At 37.3% G+C, this 18,619-nt stretch overlaps 1 protein-coding gene across 2 annotated transcripts in view; it reads left to right on the top strand.

Annotated features, from left to right (window-relative positions):
• The window catches only part of nlgn2b (neuroligin 2b), a 137,018-nt gene that overhangs the window by 24,367 nt on the left and 94,032 nt on the right, over positions 1–18,619 (top strand). The gene's annotated exons all lie outside the window — the stretch shown is intronic.

Below are 18,619 nucleotides of genomic sequence, written 5' to 3'. Positions count from 1 at the left end.
GCATCGCCCGCCTTCTAAGAGCCACTGCAGTGATGAAATCACCAATGGCGGGCTCCGCCCGCATGCTCAGAGCCATTGCAGTGATGAAATTACAAATGGCTATGAGCAATATGCCAGAATGTATGAGTGTGTATAAGGAAGAGGCTTTTATTCTGTAGAGTCCCTGTAGTGTTATTTTGAAAGTCTATCATGGATGTGCATCAAAAGATGGGTCATGCCCAGCAGTGATATAGAATCCATTTCCAAATGTTAAATCACTGGTTTTCCATGTTATTAGGTGAATGGCTGCTGTATTAAAGAGTAAATGGGAGACTTTTATTGTGAAATTTGCTCTGGGGTGTGTTTTGAAAAGGTCACTAGAGTCTAATAAAAACAACCTGGAAGAGTTTGGGTCATAATGTTGAGCCATTTGCATCAATTATTGCATTAGTATAATCTAGAGGCTTTTATTTTGTAGGGTCCCTGGAGTCTTATTTTGAAAGTCCAACAGAGTTGTGTTTAGAGAAAATGTTCAGACCCAGCAATGATAGTTCATGACTTTCCAATCGTTAAATCACTCTTTTTTCCATGTTATTAGGGCAGTAGATGAAGATGAAATGGGATGCTTTTATTTTGAAATTTGCCTTAGGGTGTGTTTTAAACAGTCTCCTAGAGTCTATTCTCTAAAATGGGGTTGAGTTTGGGTCATAATGTTGAGCCATATAGGGCAATAAATATATGTAAAAAATATAGAGGCTTTTATTTTGTAGGGTCCCTGGAGTCTTATTTTGAAAGTCTATCAGTGTTGAGTGGCAAGGGAAGTGTCATGGACAGCAGTCATATAGTATCCATTTCCCAATGTTAAATCAGTGCTTTCACCCTCCATTAGATTAATATGTGCTGTTTAAAACAGCAGAGGTAAAATCTCTTTGAAGCACGGTTACCTTGACAACGCTTAACGAGCCTGTCAGTGACAGAGAGAAAAGCGCAGCACTATCGTTCCTTCGCTCTCAGGCTTTTTTGAATGGGAGGAACAGCTCCGAACAAACGACTGCTTAGCAAAAACCGTATGAGTTATTCAAAAAATTTCTTCACCGTGAGCATCAGCAATCCTTCGACTCCAACTATGCCAACTTTGGTGTATGTGTGTCATTCAGAACAATATTTATGACGAGTTTAAAACACATAATGTCATTCGTTTTTCTCCCCTCTTCTGCTCCAAAACCATTGAAAAACGGCTCTGATTTTGATCGACTTTAGGTCGGTCTGGAGGGTTTTTAAGGAAAAGTATTAATCCTACCGTAATTCCGAAGACATTGTGTGAGTCCAGAGCTTTCAGCCTACAAACTGACCAAAAATGGTGACTGTAGCTCCAAATATGTGGCTGTGAGGCAAGAACAAAATGTTTTATCTTAAAAAAACGACAGCCTGCTTCACTCTGCCTGCTGCAGAAGCTAACTGTCAGCTAGCTTCCAGGTGCTTACCCTCCAAACAAACGACTGCTGAGCAAAAACCGTAAAAGGTATTTGAAAAATTCTTTCAGTGAAAGCAACATCTATCCTTTGTCTCAGACTGGGGTAACTTTCATGTTTGTAGGTCTTTCACAACCCAAAACGAAGCACAAACAAAATGGCTGACCCCACCTGCTCCTCCCTTTGTTTTAACTGCAGCACGACAGTCTCACTCACCTTTAAGCTGCTAAAGCACCCCTCCGAACAAACGACTGCTGAGTAAAAACCGTAAAAAGTATCTGAAAAATTATTTTTATCTAAGCGACAGCTATATCTTGTCTTCAATTGGAGTAACTTTCATGGCTGTAGGTCATCTACAACCTGAATGGGAAGAGAAAGAATAAGAAAAAACGTTTCATCACACCAGAGCTTCTAATTGAGCTAGCTGCAGCAGGTCACTCTTTCTGGTGCTTAAAATGTCCTCCGAACAAACGACTGCTGAGCAAAAACCGTATGAGTTATTCAAAAAAATTTTTCACCGTGAGCGTCAGCCATCCTTCGACTCCAACTATGCCAACTTTGGTGTATGTATGTCATTCAGAACAATATTTATGACGAGTTTAAAACACATAATGTCATTCGTTTTTCTCCCCACTGCTGCTCCAAAACCAATGGAAAAATGCTCTGATTCTCATCGACTTTAGGTCGGTCTGGAGGGTTTTTAAGGAAAAGTATTAATCCTACCGTAATTCCGAAGACATTGTGTGGGTCCAGAGATTTCAGCCTACCAACGGACCAAAAATGGTGACTCTAGCTATAAATATGTGGCCGTGAGGGCGATTTTAAAATGTTTTTTGGTCTTAAAAAAACGGCTGCCTCACACTCTAGTTTTTCAGTTGCTCCACTCTAGCAGGCAGGATTTTGCTAAAACTTTGTGGCGCTTGAAGTCTGATTATACAAAAACCGTAGCAGTTATCAACATGCCGTCTTCAGTTTTATGCAGACGAAGGATTTATCTACAAACTGAGCTTTAAACTGTTTTTCTACGTGAATGTATGCCGACACAGTGAAGCGCTGTTTTTTATGCTTTTTTTTACCTCTCCCCATTCATTTCCTATGGGATTTTTTTTGCGACGTTTTCGCTAATAATTCGCAAACCTTCGGACTAATGAGAAAGTTTTATACAAGCACACATCACCCCATTGGTCCGGACGCGACCAATCAGGACGCGGCCATGCCTTCGGCATGTGGCCCCCCTAATAAATATGTGCAATAGTAATAGGTGGGCCATGCCTTCGGCATGTGGCCCCCCTAATAAGGGTGTTGTTGTCAGCGTGATGTGTTAGTGCCTATATGTGGTCCATTCCCCATACCAGAAAAAGTCAAAGAATATATATATATATATATATATATATATATATATATATATATATCCCCTACCTAATTTAATCTTCACACATTGTTATTTTTTAAAATGCCCCTCTTTTTTTTGTGTTTTTCTGGGATGATAAGCCCTTTATTTGTTGCCAGTTGGCATTATCAGCACAGAAAACAATTTCAGAGACATTATCATTGACATATTTCCATTGTATTGCCAACGAATTCAAACCTTCAAAGAAAAACATGTCAATATTTCAAAGAATTATTATGGTAGAATCCGGGAAAGACTCCAGCTTTTAGCTTATATGGTAAATACACTAGCAAGGACTTTAAATGTGAATTGAATTAATGTTATTTATATACGATACCTGGTTTAAATATTTGAAAATGAATTGCTGCCTATCCACTGCACTTGGAGCTGACAGTGCACTGCACATTTATTACTCTAAATACATTTTTATGAAAGGCTTTCTTAAGCTATTATTTTCTCATAATATTGGTGACCTAAATAGCTGTCTATCCATTCCGCTTTGATGGCATATTACTATGCAGACATTATTGAAATGAAGTGAGAGGCATTTGCTTGTCAGCTGGATGTGGTTGTCACAGACAGTGGTGATTCAGTCAGACAGAAATGTTCATAACCCAACCACATAGCAAACATGAGACGTGCATTGACAGCATGTTGCCTTAGACTCTGCTTAGAGATGCTACAGTACAGTGGGCTGTTGTGAGCATTTCTTACATGGAGGAAAACAGGCAACACTGGACATACTTTGTAATGATTACAATTTTGTAACCATGTCTTACTCTGTTTTGGCTTGAATGGGAAGGCTAAAAAGGCCGTGTCATACTCTTTATTTAACTTTGCAGGCTGTCTTATTTTTAAATTAGCTTTTATCACGAAGCAGAGCTGCTATGGGACTGTTCCCTAAAACTGCACTTCACCCACAAACACCTAACATTTCACCTAGATTGCTGCTAATTAGTCTGTCACCAGACTGTGCACTCTGTCGTGTGTCGTTATGACACATACTTTTTGCATGTAATTACCAAACGGTAAAAAAAATAAAGCAGATAAATAGCAGTGCCCAGAGGCAGGGGTGCTTAGCCATAGCTATTTTTTAAAGAATCTCAAAATAACTTTAAATGTTTGGTTCCAGATAAAGGGGGATTTCTCATTTTTGGAAGTTTTAAATATATTTATACATAAAACATTGATTTACTGGTGCTACAGTGGCTAAGGGCCTTTTCTTTTACCATCTCCTACAGTATCTTCTACTGTTGCCTGCTGCTTTATGATCCCCACTGCTGCTTTAATAACCCTACACTGATGCTTCATTAGGACCCCCTTAATTAACCTCTGCTTGATCAATGGGCAAAGTTTTTTTCCCTGCTCTCTTGTGGTATGTTGTGTGCCTGCGCTCTTTTGTAGTGGGGTAAAATAGGGACATTTAATTGGTTTTGACCTGATATTTAAATTGAGCTCAGCCTCTGCTGCACGGTCACAATCTGTCCAGACACACTTTATCCCTTTGGAACGAGGTGTGCACGGTCATTTCTTGTGTTAATTGCAATTCTAATAACTTGTGAGAGACACTTCTCGGTGAATATTGTTAAAGTCCTCTGGCTGTGGTTTGACGAAGGTGAAAATGGTGGCATTTTAAACGGACTGAACAACTCTTGAGAAATGGAAAGCTTCTAGTTTTGTAGTTTCAAAATTACCTCATCTGTTAGAAATTAATTTGGGGTGATAAATATTAGTTTAATATTTAGAAAATAATTATGGCGCAATCTCTTTTGAAAGCACCTTGTCAACAAAATATTCGTAGTCAATGAGTATCTTTAATGATACTCATGGGGGAAGTATTTCAAATGTCAAAATCATTAGCCGCTTGCTCCAAGCATGTATTAGCTATAAATCAGCTTTATGCTTGGTAAATAAAATGTCTATTTCCTGATAAAGTGGGCAACTTATAATAAAAGGATATTTTTTATTAAATGCTTTACCAGTAAAAACTTGAGGAAAGCATTCAACTGTCAGTCAAATCATCAGGAGGAACATTTTGATAATTCCCAAGAGTCTGAATATGTGTCAAAAAAAAAAGTCAGATTTAGGCTTGTTTTTTTTGGTTGCCATGATCCAGAGGGCTGAAAATTTGAATAGGCAACCCCCGTTACATTTCTACTGTTTTTACTACTTTAAAGACTTAAATCTTTGATTAACGTACTGCAATTTAATAAAAAAAAAAAAATCACTATTAAGTTATTAAGTTAAATATTGAGTTGACATTGGAAGAACTTACAGTGTGCAAAATTTAACTCATACTAGCATACTAGCCTTGTCCAACCTGATAGCTGTCTTAGCTTTTTTTTTTATCAAGAAATAATTTAACATAACCTGTCTAATAATATTAATTAAACTTAAATATATAGAAGTAAATAAAGTAAAAGAAATTTTAATATCTTGATTTTAAGAAATTTAAGAGATTTGAAATAACTTAATTCACATCTATTTGTCTTGTAAGGGTTACCAAGCACTGCATGCCTCACTGGCTTTTAAAGTGGAGTATTCATAATTCAACAAAAGAGAAAGCCTCTAGGCAAAAATGGGCTCTATATTAGAGTTCTAAGGCCGAAACCGCTGCTGACCCATAAAAGACACAAAGGGCCAGTTCAGTTTGCCCAAACTCCTTTTGATGACCCACCAAGATCTTTGAAAAATATTCTGTCCTGAGGAAGAAGTTCAATTTATCAGTGTGGGACCTAATGCTTAAGCTTAGTTTAGTAATAATATTGCAAGTCCATCTCTTTCTAAAAGCACAAAAAAATTGAGCGTCCCATTTAAAAACTGTACTTTAACAATTAAGATGCAGTGTCATGACCTTGAAAAAGGCGCTTTATGATCACAAATCCCCTAGTATAGGCTTAATTTAACATACATGGCCAGAATTTAAAGAAGAATGACATTAATGTAATACAGAGTAATGTGAAATCCTGCCTGCTTTTTCTAGTAAATACTTTATGTTAAAAACAAGTTTTCGACTGTTGGTGAGGCACTTCACGTTCCTTTCTGTTTTGTTTGTTGTAGACCCACATTCTGTGGTGCTGCTCGGGCTCTCTCTATTTGAGATAAATTATCTTCTGTGATATCTTACAGTTACTCTAACTGTACAGAAGCAGTTCTAGACATGTCTCCTCTGTTGTATCTGGCACTTTTCATGTTCACACGTTTTTTATATCTAGTTTTAAGGGGTAGCTAGCCTTGCACTAGCTCAGGATTATGACTTTCTTCTCTGGCTGTGTCCACCCTAACCTCTAAATCCCTCAATCACTATATAGAGTGGGGACTATATACAGTCAGGGCCAGAAATATTTGGACAGTAACAAAATTTTCGCGAGTTGGGCTCTGCATGCCACCGCATTGGATTTGAAATGAAACCTTTACAACAGAATTCAAGTGCAGATTGTAACGTTTAATTTAAAGGGTTGAACAAAAATATCTGATAGAAAATGTAGGAATTGTACACATTTCTTTACAAACACTCCACATTTTAGGAGCTCAAAAGTAATTGGACAAATGAACATAACCCAAACAAAATATTTTTTTTTCAATATTTTGTTGCGAATCCTTTGGAGGCAATCACTGCCTTAAGTCTGGAACCCATGGACATCACCAAACGCTGGGTTTCCTCCTTCTTAATGCTTTGCCAGGCCTTTACAGCCGCAGTCTTCAGGTCTTGCTTGTTTGTGGGTCTTTCCGTCTGAAGTCTGGCTTTGAGCAAGTGAAATGCATGCTCAATTGGGTTAAGATCTGGTGATTGACTTGGCCATTGCAGAATGTTCCACTTTTTTGCACTCATGAACTCCTGGGTAGCTTTGGCTGTATGCTTGGGGTCATTGTCCATCTGTACTGTGAAGCGCCGTCCGATCAACTTTGCAGCATTTGGTTGAATCTGGGCTGAAAGTATATCCCGGTACACTTCAGAATTCATCCGGCTACTCTTGTCTGCTGTTATGTCATCAATAAACACAAGTGACCCAGTGCCATTGAAAGCCATGCATGCCCGTGCCATCACGTTGCCTCCACCATGTTTTACAGAGGATGTGGTGTGCCTTGGATCATGTGCCGTTCCCTTTCTTCTCCAAACTTTTTTCTTCCCATCATTCTGGTACAGGTTGATCTTTGTCTCATCTGTCCATAAAATACTTTTCCAGAACTGGGCTGGCTTCTTGAGGTGTTTTTCGGCAAATTTAACTCTGGCCTGTCTATTTTTGGAATTGATGAATGGTTTGCATCTAGATGTGAACCATTTGTAATTACTTTCATGGAGTCTTCTCTTTACTGTTGACTTAGAGACGGATACACCTACTTCCCTGAGGGTGTTCTGGACTTCGGTTGATGTTGTGAACGGGTTCTTCTTCACCAAAGAGAGTATGCGGCGATCATCCACCGCCGTTGTCTTCCGTGGACGCCCAGGCCTTTTTGAGTTCCCAAGCTCACCAGTGAATTCCTTTTTTCTCAGAATGTACCCGACTGTTGATTTTGCTACTCCAAGCATGTCTGCTATCTCTCTGATGGATTTGTTCTTTTTTTTCAGCCTCAGGATGTTCTGCTTCACCTCAATTGAGAGTTCCTTTGACCGCATGTTGTCTGGTCACAGCAACAGCTTCCAAATGCAAAACCACACACCTGGAATCAACCCCAGACCTTTTAACTACTTAATTGATTACAGGTTAACGAGGGAGACGCCTTCTGAGTTAATTGCAGCCCTTAGAGTCCATTGTCCAATTACTTTTGGTCCCTTGAAAAAGAGGAGGCTATGCATTACAGAGCTATGATTCCTAAACCCTGTCTCCGATTTGGATGTGGAAACTCTCATATTGCAGCTGGGAGTGTGCACTTTCAGCCCATATTATATTTATAATTGTATTTCTGAACATGTTTTTGTAAACAGCTAAAATAACAAGACTTGTGTCACTGTCCAAATATTTCTGGCCCTAACTGTAGTTGACTTTATGGGGAACTCAGTTGACTGACTGTTCAGTGCCGGTGCCATCTTTTTTATATGTCGCCGCTGTTGGGTAGTGACAGCCTTAGGCGACAGCGGGCCATTGTTACAAAAAATCCCATGTTGCTTTACGAAGCGAGCTCTCCTTGCAAAGCTTTCCGGGATATACCTGCTTGTCTAGTGACCATCAATGCTAACTGGAAATTTTAGGAAATTTCAAGTCCACTTTTTTTTCATCCACTGGCTATCGGACACTCATCTAAAATGGTGTAACCACTATATAGTGCCCTATATAGTGATTATAGCAGACATTCAGACACAGCCTCTGTATCCTCTGTATCCTTCCCCAATCCTGTCTAAATCTCCCCCTCCTTCCTCTTGCTCTCTGTGTCACTGAATAGGTAATGTTCAGTTATAACTCTGTCTTCTTTAGCAATAATGGTACATGTAATAAGTGTAGTAACTTTGTGGGGAAAACCTGGTCTGATTTGGTGGGACGGTATCCATCCCACTTTAGATGGTGGAGCTCTTTTTATCTCGGAATCGGGCCAAATGTATCAGTCCTCCAAAACCCTGACGGCCCAGTTTCCAGACTACTAAGCAGAGTCTAACAAAGCTCTCTGCAGCTTCTTTACTGTTAACCATCTATTGTCTCTTTCACACTGCCCACACCCAAAATAATAATATAAATTAGTAAAAAAAAATCATAAAGGAGTAAATCATGATGATCTAATCATAATTAGCCAGTTGAGAAAAAAGTTACATCAACTAAATGTGGTTTATTTAACATTAGATCTCTCTTTTCAAAATGTTTTAGTTAATGAATTGGTAAGCAATAATCAAATTTATTTATGTTGTCTCACAGAAACCTTCCCGCAACAAGATAAATATGTTAGCATAAATGAGCCTCTAGCTATTTAAATTGTCACATGCCCAGGAATTCTGGGCAAGGAGGAGAAGTAACAAAAATCTTTCAGGCTGACTTACGCATTAGTCCTAAGCCAGTTAATAGTTACAATTCTTTTAAACCTTTAACCCTTTGTTTCCGCTGTTTAAGTTGTAAACCAACAAAATTGCTTCTGTGTTAAACTTTGTATCATCTACCAGGTCCTAACTCTCAATTTTTTGAACAGTTTTTTAAACTTGCCATCTGATTAAGTGTTAAGTATTGACAAGGCCATTATAGCTCATGATTAATGCAATCTTAGACTCTGGCTTTGTTCAAAATGTGCGTAGTCCGACGCATTCTCAACTTTATACATTTTGTTGATATATGGCATTGATTGTAAAATAACAGCATTTCCACACAACCATGTCATATCTTGCTAATTTTAGTAACCTTTAAACTTACTTTAACAGAGTTCTCCTTCCCCAAAAGAGGGTTTTCTCTTAGCAGATCATTATCATGTAATGCAGTTTAAAGGAAATGTTCAATTTTTCATGTACCGCTATTACTGAACATGTTCAATAATGTTCCAGTTGAAATACGTTTTTCAGAAGTATCCTTTCTGATTTCTACCTCCATTTAAGACATAATTAATCTTACCCTTTGTCGATCCAGATTAATTGGTCAATTTTAGACCTATAATAACTTCTTTTCTAAAATTAAAATACTTAAAAGACATTTTGCTAATTTCCGTAATGACCTTTTTGAGGAACTTCAATCAGGTTTTAGAACTCTATAAGACTATAATAGTATTCTCATGGCCTCAAATAATGGACTTGTACTGTACCTGTCATTGTCCTGTTAAATATCATTGCTGCATTTGATGTAGTTATTCACAATAGTATTTTAGAGAAGGCTTGAACGTTTTACAGGAATTAAGGGAAATGCACCAAGCTGCTTTGAATCTTTTTGCTAGACAGGTTTCAACTTGTTCACGCTAATGATAAATCTTCCTCAAGCTTCAGGATTATCTATGGAGAACCACATGGATCATTGCTAGCCAATTCTCTTTTGTATATGTATGGCCCCGATGATGACCAGACAGTATGGAATCATTTCCCACTTTTATGCAGATGATACTGAGTCAGCTGGTATATAAATCCTGATAAAACTAACACATCTACTAGAAGCATGCCTTGAAAACAACAGAAAAATGTGGATGAATCTAAACTCTGCTTTTGAATGCAGGCAAAACAGAAGGTTTTTTCTTCAAACCAGAGTCTTTGAAAAAGTAGAACATTCAGTCATTTTATTTGGGATTACATTAATCTCAATCATTAAAAAAAAAACTTTTTGTCAATAAAATCTTATATTAAACATGCTTTTATAATGTCCTTCTTTCGTTTCTTGTATTGGGTAAAATACCTTCTCCAGGGGTGATGCTGAGAAACTAGTATATCCATTTTTTTTAGGCTGGACTATTGTAAGTCTTTACTATCTGGAAGTTCACAAACTATAGTTAAAAGCCTTCAGCTGTTTCAAAGTGCAAGAGTTCTGAAGAAAAATAGATAATATCTCTGCTATTTTAGCTACTTGTCAGTGGTTTTCTCTTAAAAACAGAATATCATTTAAAATCCTCCTTCTCACTCATAGAGATCTGATTTTTCATTATGCTCCTAACAGAGCACTTCCCTCTAAATCTGCAGGTTTACTATTGGTTCCTAGAATGGGAGACAGATTGTTTTCTTAATCAGGCTCCTTTGCTGTGGAACCAACTACCTGATTAAAAACTTCCCTTTTCATAAAAGATTATAGTTAGAGTGGTTCAGGTTATCCTGAACTATCTCTTTATTTCTGCTGTTATGGGTGTAGGCTGCTGGAGGACATAGGGATCACTTTTTATCTTTCTGCTTCATTCTATCTCTGTTCTCCCAGTTCACCGTTTTTGTCATTTCAATCCCTAACTTAATTCCCTCTGCTTGTTCTAATCATATGAGTTTCATTTGGTCTGTTTCTGTTTGGTTTGTCACACCATCCTGGATAAAAAAAATATATATCAGCTTGGCTGCAGCAATCAACACCTTTGCCTATAGATGACAGAGTTGGGCCCAATTTTAGTGTTTGGTCCTGTTTCTCTCATTGACACTAATTTTGTATGGGCTCAGTTTTTGCTGTGACTAACTGTATGTGCTCTCTTTCATCCCTTTGACATGGAAATTGGCTCAGAGCTTGTCTGCTTAACTGTTTCTTTCCTAGATAGAGCCACCTGTGGATCAAGTTTACCATTACCCTTTTTAACATAGAAATTGTTTTTGAATCTGTGCTTTTATGTTGCCTTTTTGCCTGCTTCTTTCTCATTCAACCCCCAATTGGCAGAGGATCACTCTCACAGAGACTAGTTTTATCTAGAAGTTGCTTCATGTTGTAAGGTAGTTTTCCTCTCCATTGTCACTGCATGCAAGCTCAGGGTGAGGGACTGCTGTACTCAGAAACAACATGCAGGTGAATATCTACAGTATATATTAGATAAACTGAATTGAATTGTTGTGGTCACACAGGGTGAAATAACTAGTTTTTATTTTTAAGAGACAAATTCTTTTTACGATATGATAAGACTGGTCTGAATAGTTTTCCCATAATAAAAATAATTCTATGTTAATAAAAAAAATTGTATTTGGAAACTGCAGCTTGTATTTACTCTGGTTATTTCTGTCTGATATAGAAATTAATTTAATCATGTGGAAAAAGAGTATTTGTGCCAATGTTTGGCACAAATACTCTTTTTTACAGGGAATTTTCTAATAAATTCTTTTCCAATTTTATTTTATTTCAAGCCATGGGCAAGCAATGAAATGTCAGCAAAGTCTTTCAAGACTTCATTCTTTATGTATGAGATAAGTCATGTGATCGTGCTCGCTGTTCTGGCCAAGTTGTTTTATTTCATTACCCATCTGATTTAAAATCAATTTGGCAGTTATTGTTCGTATTCCACAGAGCATATTCAAATGCTGTGAATTGAAATTATGGGTTGGATGCAGAAAATTATTTTCATAAAAGTTAGCACTGGTCTCAAAGCAAATCAATCGTGATGATAACTGACAAGAAGTGCTTCAAACTGGCCCATTAGGACTGCATAAATTTGACCCATGTGTTCAGTAGTTTTTTTTTACATTTTTCACCCCAGTTTTTTCTCATCAGGAATCTAATGGTAAATGTGGACTGTGGTTTACTTTAAATATTTATTGTCAGTCTACTGTGTACTCCTCTCTTTATCTCTTATAAAATATTGCTATTATGGCACAAACAGATTTGGAAAATGTTATCCATCCATTTGTTTCTTAGAGACTAGTTTACTCCATTTTATTATATGTGTGCCTTAACAAAGCATCACAAGACCATCTGCAGGTTCTGCAGAACCCTGCTGCAGAAATTTTACATCTAAATGACCCTGGCAGATGGCAAGGTCAAGTTACCAATGCCTGCTGGTTGTGCCACATACAATAAAAACCAAAGAGGAACCGTCATCTCAGCAGGATCCCCAGGACACTCTAATGTATATATATACATATATATATATAGATCTATATAAATAAATAAATATATATATATATATATATATATATATATATAAAATAAATATTAGAAAAATTGTGCAAATTGTGCATCGCCACATCGGCGCTTTGCTCTGTCACTCAGTGGTAATATAGTAGAGGTTACATAAGGGCTGATAAAATTTCCCATCACTAATTAAAATAGAATTAGCAGACATATAAACTTTTGCATATGGAGTACTATATGAATATGTGTATTGTTTAAGTGGATTTCATATAGTTTTTGCTTCTTTGTCACCCTTTATTATTCATTTTCTCAGATAAATGAGCATTGAAGGAATTTTAGTTCATTCTTCTACGTATTACAGTTTAAATTTACACACATTTAACCCCCGATAAGTTTTTAAGATAATGCCTCAGTAATCGTTGTCAGTTTATAGTCTTGACTTGGACAATTTGACGATACAACTCCAAAACCTTTAGTTTGCCTTTTTTTTGTTATTGTTGAACAATTCAAACCTTGACTGCTTGTGTGCCTCAGGTTTAATTAATCCAGGATGTGATGTAACAAAACAGCGTCAGACGATAATATCACCACCACTATGTTTAACTCTTTGGGGTAACTTTTTCCTGTGCTAGTTATCCATTCCGATATAACCTCTGAAAACGTCTATCAAGAGTGTTGTTTTCATTAAGAATTTTTTTTTGGAAAGACGGTATTTTTGGCAGTAGGGTTTTATTTTCTTTTTGGTCAGAGTTTGTTTGCTCATGGACCTTTTTAATGCATAAAGTTTTTGTTAGGCTGTTTATTATTAACCATGAATTCTCTTTATCCCTTACGAAGGTAAACAAAATCTTTTGTGATTTAGAAGTTTATCTGGTTTCTCTTGTAACCCATTGGAAAAATCATTTTCTTTTGATTTATTTTTTAAAGGCTGAAGACTTCAGGTTCACCTGCTGTTTACATTGGGGCATTTAGTGTTCATTTATATGATCTTTCACTCTCATTCATGTTGTCACTCTAGTTCTATATCAGGGATTTTTTTTTTATGATATAAGTTAGATAATTTCAAGCCTGGTTAAATTTTAATTTAGCCAAAAAAAAGTGTACTTAATTATAGATAATCATTGATTACAGACAGTATGTCTTTATATTGCAAATACTATATTGGGCCAAGTATGTCTGAATATAAAATCTTACTTAAAAAGTAAATCTGTTGGAAGAATTTTGTAAAAGGGTGCAAACATATACCAATGTGTTATTTGATTGTTTAAAGAGCATATTCTCATAATCCATATAATGTAGCTTGAACAGGAGGGGTTATTTATTATTTTAGTTGAAATTATTGTTTAAAATGTTGGCAGAAAAAAAAAGAAAAAATTTTCAAATATCTTTGTTTAACCTGTGGTTAACGACTCAGACCATATGAGGATTGGTATCCTGCTGCAAAGCCAGTATTACACTCTTCAACAGCCTCATTTGACAGAAACGTTTATTATATAAAAGTAAAGAGAAAACGGCTTACATCAGATCCCTGGTTTCTGTGCTAGTTTATGCCGTTTCATGTGCATAGATGTGCGTTCAGTACTGATTCAGCTCACGGTTGGTTGACAGGAACAGATGTTATGGATGTTTAGGTACTAGTATTTGTGAGGCACATGCTGGACGTTGCAAACAGACCAATTTATGCCTATCGTAGTCTCCTCTGACATGCAGTATTTGATGCATCATTGGTCTTCACGCAATGTGCGTGTAAATCGTTGTGCATGAGAGAAGGTGAGGAAAACAAATAGCAATGCGACAGGCAACAAACGTTTAACCCGCCTATAATCTCGGAAGAAAGGACATACCTCTGTGATTGTGTCTGCAGCTATTGTGCATACTAAAGGTACTCTGACCTTGGGCTTGTGCCATATGTTCATTCAGATTTACCAGCAGAATGCAAACACAGATGGCTCCTCTGAAATCCAAATGTGTACACAAATATTAAATGAGGAAAAAAAAGCAGAAACAGCAGCTGTGTGAAGACTATGTGAAATTTGTTCTCCCAATTGCTACTGTTTATGGCATTCAGTTTGAATGCTGGATTATTTAGTAGCTAAGGGTGTGTGTATTCTCATGCTATGAGAATTTCAGATTTTCCTCCTTAAAGTCTGTCTCTATACAATATCTTCAGCTTTTACAGTAGATTTCTTGAATTCTCTTTGACTTACATGCTTAAAGGAATAGTACACCCAAAACATGATTATCCTTCATTTTCTACTCACCCCCATGCTGAATAACACTCTGGAGTACTTTTTTGATATCTCAAATGCATCTGGAGATCTGGGAGGCTTCTTGCTGTCTGCTGACATTCAAATAATGGAGGTCTATGGTGCCAGAGACAGAAAGGTCCATAAAAGTCCACAAAAAACGTGTCAATATTCCTCCATACTGCTCGTCCAATGTATTCCAATTGTCCTGAGTGGGTAGCATCCAGAATTTACTCGAAACGAAGTCATTTAGAATGTTTTTAGAGCATAAACAGTAGTGTATAGGATTTCCTGAAAGCGCGCGCCGGCGCGTTCATGACTCTACGGAAGCCGGCAGACCAAACCAGATGAAAGTGCGCATTCAGCGTCTGCTCTGCCGATAATGCAAGCGTAGAAGAAGAAATGTGCTGTTTACCTGTGCAAAGAAAGAAACAACGAAAGAAAAATGTCTGAGGACTTCAGTGTTGAGGAAGAGCATGAGTTCTTTGCCGTGCTGAATGCGCACTTTCATCTGGTTTGGTCTGCCGTGGTTTCCGTAGCGTCATGAACGCGCCGGCGCGCGCTTTCAGGAAACCCTATACACTACTTGTTATGCTCTAAAAACATTCTAAATGACTTCGTTTCGAGTAAATTCTGGATGCTACCCACTCAGGACACTTGGAATACATTGGACGAGCAGTATGGAGGAATATTGACATGTTTTTTGTGGACTTTTATGGACCTTTCTGTCTCGGGCACAATAGACCTCCATTATTTGAATGTCAGCAGACAGCAAGAAGCCTCCCAGATCTCCAGATGCATTTGAGATATCAAAAAAGTACTCCAGAGTGTTGTTCAGCCTGGGGGTGAGTAGAAAATGAAGGCTAATCATGTTTTGGGTGTACTATTCCTTTAAGTCCTTCTGCACCTGGTTGCGGGTCCAGTTAATTCCCTATATTAACGGTTGTGTTAAAGTCTGAAGCTTGAAATGTTACTTTTCAGCATCAAGCATTTGAATTAATGAAAGTTCACATTTGAATATTTAATAGGGGGAAAAAAGAAAAAAATAAGGTGAAATATAGAAAAAAATACTGTAAAATACTCAAAGTAGCCCATACTTGATCAAGGGTCATTTTGCATGAATTACTTCATTAATGGCGTAGAGGAGATCACCATGTGACACTGCTCAGGTGTTCATTCATCCAGATTGCTTTGATGGCAACCTCCAGCTTGTACAGATCGTTGGCTCTGGGGTCTTTCTTCTTCCTCATGATGATAGCTTCTAGTCTCATAGGTCATGCCAAATTGCTGGCTATAAGAATGCTGATTGGCCAGGAAGTAAAACCAAGGTCATTAAAATCTGTATCAAATTTTTGGCAGTGTCTCTATAAAGCTTGTCAGCAAAGGAAAGCACTTAGTGCTCTAACATTTCCTGTTAGACGGTTACACTTTGGAAAATAAGTTGACAAACAATAGTGCTTACCATCCATCCAGTGCTTACCATCTATCCATTTTCGTGGCGAGGTCAGTGCCTATCTCCGGCTGTCTATAAGCGAGTGGTTGGGTACATCCTGGACAGGTTGGAAGCCTGTTCCAGGGCAACACAGAGACACACAAAAATACACAACCATGTTCAAACACACTCACACCTAAGGACAACTTAGAAAAGCCAATTAACCTAACATTCAGGTTTTTGGACTGTGGGAGGAAGTCGGAGTACCCGGAGAGAACCCACGCATTCACGGAGAGAACATACAAACTCCATGCAGAAAGATTTTTGAAACTTGATTTCATAACGTTGGACAATCAGCATTACTCTAGTCATTTTTTCATGTAAGGAAACATCCGACAACGTCTCTTTTTAGGAAGGAGTGAGACAGGTGTAGACCACATCCTGTTAGGTGGCTCTTCAAGCAGATAAATAACGGCAAGACTGCTTGTGTAATTTCACTGGAATCCGTTTCAAGACAGGGTTATAGATGTTTGGAATCTTCCATGTTTCTCCAGTCTTTGTTAAAAGAGAAAAGCCAACACTAAGCAGGGCTGGGGGCTTGCAGCTGACTAAAATAAGAATGAACAAGACTCATACCAAACAGCAGACTCCAATGACAAAGGTGAGTGAAGGATGGGTCATTAATTTGCATGTGACCTGAATTGTGACTAAGAGAATGCACCTCCTCATGCTTACAAACATTAGTGCTCCGTCTAAAGGTTGCTCTTGTGCAGGTTGCCAAAACTGAGAACTTGACAAGGGTTCAATGTTTTCAGAAAACAAAAGATCAGATTTCCTATTACCAATAAATTTAAGCCTGTGCTGTGATTGCCTTTACCATGACAACTGAGAATTGTCACATTTATGATACAAATGATATATATAACAACAATCAAATTTTCTGTTTGATTTTTACTGTGACTTATTCACCTTTTCAGAAATGAATCAACATATTTTGGCATACAGGTATATATAATATATATTCCCATGGTGATATAGTCTTTCCTTTTACTCTACTCTTTTAAAATGCTTTTAATTAAACATTTTTAAATCATAATATCAGTACACAGGAAGCAGAGAACCACTTACAAAAGCAAATTTACCATTACCTTCTGATGTTACATACAGTCTTTGCTCTATTTGAGGGTCCTTCCATGTACTAGCCGGCTGAAAATGGAGATGTGGACACTGCGGGGTCGAGGGCGGAGGGATGAGTCGGCATTTAACCAACAGTTACCACCATATAAAGCCTTTATCTCACCTAAATGGCTCCGACTCCCAAAGCCAGACTGTGATAAGCACAGCCCATTTATCTGTAATGACGTAGAAACAAGAAGCAGCAGAACTAACTTGAGAGGGAAACTCTCACACAGTGGGAATGTCTGGAAAAGGTGCTTGGGCTTCTCCTTCTTTGAAGATTTATTTGTTTATTGTGTGTGTGTGAGTGTGTATAAAGTGTATATATAACTTTTTGCTTCCTGTCACTAGATCTTTCAGTTGAGTCAGATCTTAAATAAAAGTTTGTTATGGACCTTGTTAAACTTTCCTGGTGTAATCTTAAATCACAGCCAAAGAAAAAGCCTCCCACACTTGTACAACATAAAAGCAATATGCACTAAACAAAAATATGACTTTTTTGAAACTGGTATTGTATTACTTACTAATATAACCATGAAGTAAATTCCCAAAGAGAGACAGATGGTAAACCTGTTTCTTTAAGGCATATGGTTATGAATTTTCTGCATCATTTTGAGCATCATACATATCAGGAGACTAGTTTTTTAAAGGGTTTCATTTTTAAAACCAATGATTTACCACTCTATAACCTACTTATATAACTGTAAGGATTTTTTTACTTATTTGACTCTTATCTATACATGGATGATTATCTCCCAGCAGGATGTTGCTAGAAGTTATTTTTGCTTGATCAGTTATCCCAATCTGTCACATATAAAATCAATTAAATGGCACATAATAGTTGAGTAGACCTTTGGTTTGGTTACCAGTACAAAAAGAAAGTTTATGAGAACAAAATGAACATGAATTAAAAGAGGTTACATATGGACAAAGAGACAGTCAGAAATAACATTTCGTTTTTCTATTTCTTCAATAAACTATATTTAATTTCCCCCGGACTTCATGCTTAACCCCATTTTTATTTATCAGGGTTCTGTTTTTTATTGAGCATGCTGAATCTCGTGACTTCAGAGTAAATACCAAGCCATCAAGTCTGCAATCCCCCATCTGCTTTATGATTTCTTTATAGTAGACTTTTAAATACAATTGGGAAGTTATGCTGATGAAGATTCTCAGTCATCCAGGTCATAGTCATTCCGTAAAAATTAAAAGAAATATCCACTGGAGTTGGTTTCGAAGATTTGAAGCCGTTTCGCCTACTCTCCAGGAAGCTTTCTCAATTCAAACGTCTTGATCATTTGAATTGAGAAAGCTTCCTGGAGAGGTGGGGAAACGTCTTCAAATCTTGGAAACCAAGTCCAGTGGATAATTTTTGTTAATTTTTACGGAACTGGGAAGTTACTTTTTTAAATTAATTGTTAAAGCAAGTATTAAAGATTTCATGCGAGGGGGTATTTAAGAGCCTCATACAAAACAAGTTAAACTACAACTGCATAAAA

This window comes from Cyprinodon tularosa, unplaced genomic scaffold, assembly GCF_016077235.1.
Source record: "Cyprinodon tularosa strain WSP-4 unplaced genomic scaffold, ASM1607723v1 ctg31, whole genome shotgun sequence".
In the NCBI taxonomy this organism is placed as follows: Eukaryota; Metazoa; Chordata; class Actinopteri; order Cyprinodontiformes; family Cyprinodontidae; genus Cyprinodon; species Cyprinodon tularosa.
Note: the sequence above shows the minus strand (reverse complement) of the source record. Positions and strands in the feature narration are given on the sequence as shown.